Here is a 4,374-nt window from a genome sequence, read left to right as displayed (position 1 = left end):
TGTTTCAAATTGCACAAAAACGAGAAAAGCACATCTATGGAGAGAGTTGAGCAATTCCAAAGCATCAAAGTGGACCGTTGCACTCCATTTATTGTTCTTAGAAGTCTAAAATGCTAATTTCGCTTTCGTACAAGGGTTCAATGGATAAAGAAGCGAATAGACCGAGTTATGTTTCAAATTGCACAAAAACGTGAAAAGCACGTCTATGGAGAGAGTTGAGCAATTCCAAAGCTTCAAAGTGGACCGTTGTACTCCATTTATTGCCCTTAGAAGTCTAAGTTGCTAATTTAGCTTTCGTACAAGGTTTCAACGGATAAAGAAGCGAATAGACCGAGTTATGTTTCAAATTGCACAAAAACGTGAAAAGCTCGTCTATGGAGAGAGTTGGGCAATTCCAAAGCTTCAAAGTGGACCGTTGCACTCCATTTATTGTTCTTAGAAGTCTAAAATGCAATTTTCGCTTTCGTACAAGGTTTCAACGGATAAAGAAGCGAATAGACCGAGTTATGTTTCAAATTGCACAAAAACGTGAAAAGCACGTCTATGGAGAGAGTTGAGCAATTCCAAAGCTTCAAAGTGGACTGTTGTACTCCATTTATTGCCCTTAGAAGTCTAACTTGCTAATTTAGCTTTCGTACATGGTTTCAACGGATAAAGAAGCGAATAGACCGAGTTACGTTTCAAATTGCACAAAAACGTGAAAAGCACGTCTATGGAGAGAGTTGAGCAATTCCAAAGTTTCAAAGTGGACGGTTGTACTCCATTTATTGTTCTAAGAAGGCTAACTTGCTAATTTAGCTTTCGTACAGGGTTTCAATGGATAAAGAAGCGAATAGACCGGGTTATGTTTCAAATTGCATAAAAACGTGAAAAACACGTCTATGGAGAGAGTTGAGCAATTCCAAAGCTTCAAAGTGGACCGTTGCACTCCATTTTTTGTTCTTAGAGGTTTAAAATGCTAATTTCGCTTTCATACAAGGTTTCAATGGATAAAGAAGCGAATAGACCGAGTTATGTTTCAAATTACACAAAAACGTGAAAAGCACGTCTATGGAGAGAGTTCAGCAATTCCAAAGCTTCAAAGTGGACCGTTGCACTCCATTTATTGTTCTTAGAGGTTTAAAATGCTAATTTCGCTTTCATACAAGGTTTCAATGGATAAAGAAGCGAATAGACCGAGTTATGTTTCAAATTGCACAAAAACATGAAAAGCACGTCTATTGAGAGAGTTGAGCAATTCTAAAGCTTCAAAGTGGACCGTTGTACTCCATTTATTGCCCTTAGAAGTCTAACTTGCTAATTTAGCTTTCGTACAAGTTTTCAATGGATAAAGAAGCGAATAGACCGAGTTATGTTTCAAATTGCACAAAAACGAGAAAAGCACATCTATGGAGAGAGTTGAGCAATTCCAAAGCATCAAAGTGGACCGTTGCACTCCATTTATTGTTCTTAGAGGTTTAAAATGCTAATTTCGCTTTCATACAACGTTTCAATGGATAAAGAAGCGAATAGACCGAGTTATGTTTCAAATTACACAAAAACGTGAAAAGCACGTCTATGGAGAGAGTTGAGCAATTCCAAAGCTTCAAAGTGGACCGTTGTACTCCATTTATTGTTCTAAGAAGACTAACTTGCTAATTTAGCTTTCGTACAGGGTTTCAATGGATAAAGAAGCGAATAGACCGAGTTATGTTTCAAATTGCATAAAAACATGAAAAGCACGTCTATGGAGAGAGTTGAGCAATTCCAAAGTATCAAAGTGGACCGTTGCACTACATTTATTGTTCTTAGAAGTCTAAAATGCTAATTTAGCTTTCGTACAAGGTTTCAATGGATAAAGAAGCGAATAGACCGAGTTATGTTTCAAATTGCACAAAAACGTGAAAAGCACGTCTATGGAGAGAGTTGAGCAATTCCAAAGCTTCAAAGTGGACCGTTGTACTCCATTTATTGCCCTTAGAAGTCTCACTTGCTAATTTAGCTTTCGTACAAGGTTTCAATGGATAAAGAAGCGAATAGACCGAGTTATGTTTCAAATTGCACAAAAACGTGAAAAGCACGTCTATGGAGAGAGTTAGCAATTCCAAAGCATCAAATTGGACCGTAGCACTCCATTTATTGTTCTTAGAAGTCTAAAATGCTAATTTAGCTTTCGTACAAGGTTTCAATTGATAAAGAAGCGAATAGACCGAGTTATGTTTCAAATTGCACAAAAACGTGAAAAGCACGTCTATGGAGAGAGTTGAGCAATTCCAAAGCTTCAAAGTGGACCGTTGTACTCCATTTATTGCTCTTCGAAGTCTAACTTGCTAATTTAGCTTTCGTACAAAGTTTCAATGAATAAAGAAGCGAATAGACCGAGTTATGTTTCAAATTGCACAAAAACGTGAAAAGCACGTCTATGGAGAGAGTTGAGCAATTCCAAAGCTTCAAAGTGGACCGTTGTACTCCATTTATTGCCCTTAGAAGTCTAACTTGCTAATTTAGCTTTCGTACAAGGTTTCAATGGATAAAGAAGCGAATAGACCGAGTTATGTTTCAAATTGCACAAAAACGTGAAAAGCACGTCTATGGAGAGAGTTGAGCAATTCTAAAGCTTCAAAGTGGACCGTTGTACTCCATTTATTGCCCTTAGAAGTCTAACTTGCTAATTTAGCTTTCGTACAAGGTTTCAATGGATAAAGAAGCGAATAGACCGAGTTATGTTTCAAATTGCACAAAAACGTGAAAAGCACGTCTATGGAGAGAGTTGAGCAATTCCAAAGCTTCAAAGTGGATCATTGTACTCCATTGAGTGTTCTTAGAAGTCTGACTTGCTAGCTTAGCTTTCGTATAACGTTTCGTTAGATAAAGATGCGAATAGACCAAGTTATGTTTCAAATTGCACAAAAACGAGAAAAGCACATCTATGGAGAGAGTTGAGCAATTCCAAAGCATCAAAGTGGACCGTTGCACTCCATTTATTGTTCTTAGAGGTTTAAAATGCTAATTGCGCTTTCATACAAGGTTTCAATGGATAAAGAAGCGAATAGACCGAGTTATGTTTCAAATTACACAAAAACGTGAAAAGCACGTCTATGGAGAGAGTTGAGCAATTCCAAAGCTTCAAAATGGACCGTTGCACTCCATTTTTTGTTCTTAGAGGTTTAAAATGCTAATTTCGCTTTCATACAAGGTTTCAATGGATAAAGAAGCGAATAGACCGAGTTATGTTTCAAATTACACAAAAACGTGAAAAGCACGTCTATGGAGAGAGTTGAGCAATTCCAAAGCTTCAAAGTGGACCGTTGCACTCCATTTATTGTTCTTAGAGGTTTAAAATGCTAATTTCGCTTTCATACAAGGTTTCAATGGATAAAGAAGCGAATAGACCGAGTTATGTTTCAAATTGCACAAAAACATGAAAAGCACGTCTATTGAGAGAGTTGAGCAATTCTAAAGCTTCAAAGTGGACCGTTGTACTCCATTTATTGCCCTTAGAAGTCTAACTTGCTAATTTAGCTTTCGTACAAGTTTTCAATGGATAAAGAAGCGAATAGACCGAGTTATGTTTCAAATTGCACAAAAACGAGAAAAGCACATCTATGGAGAGAGTTGAGCAATTCCAAAGCATCAAAGTGGACCGTTGCACTCCATTTATTGTTCTTAGAGGTTTAAAATGCTAATTTCGCTTTCATACAACGTTTCAATGGATAAAGAAGCGAATAGACCGAGTTATGTTTCAAATTACACAAAAACGTGAAAAGCACGTCTATGGACCGTTGTACTCCATTTATTGTTCAAAGAAGACTAACTTGCTAATTTAGCTTTCGTACAGGGTTTCAATGGATAAAGAAGCGAATAGACCGTGTTATGTTTCAAATTGCATAAAAACATGAAAAGCACGTCTATGGAGAGAGTTGAGCAATTCCAAAGTATCAAAGTGGACCGTTGCACTACATTTATTGTTCTTAGAAGTCTAAAATGCTAATTTAGCTTTCGTACAAGGTTTCAATGGATAAAGAAGCGAATAGACCGAGTTATGTTTCAAATTGCACAAAAACGTGAAAAGCACGTCTATGGAGGAGTTGAGCAATTCCAAAGCTTCAAAGTGGACCGTTGTACTCCATTTATTGCCCTTAGAAGTCTCACTTGCTAATTTAGCTTTCGTACAAGGTTTCAATGGATAAAGAAGCGAATAGACCGAGTTATGTTTCAAATTGCACAAAAACGTGAAAAGCACGTCTATGGAGAGAGTTAGCAATTCCAAAGCATCAAAGTGGACCGTAGCACTCCATTTATTGTTCTTAGATGTCTAAAATGCTAATTTAGCTTTCGTACAAGGTTTCAATTGATAAAGAAGCGAATAGACCGAGTTATGTTTCAAATTGCACA

Source organism: Tripterygium wilfordii, unplaced genomic scaffold, assembly GCF_013401445.1.
Source record: "Tripterygium wilfordii isolate XIE 37 unplaced genomic scaffold, ASM1340144v1 ctg73, whole genome shotgun sequence".
Taxonomy (NCBI): domain Eukaryota; kingdom Viridiplantae; phylum Streptophyta; class Magnoliopsida; order Celastrales; family Celastraceae; genus Tripterygium; species Tripterygium wilfordii.
Note: the sequence above shows the minus strand (reverse complement) of the source record.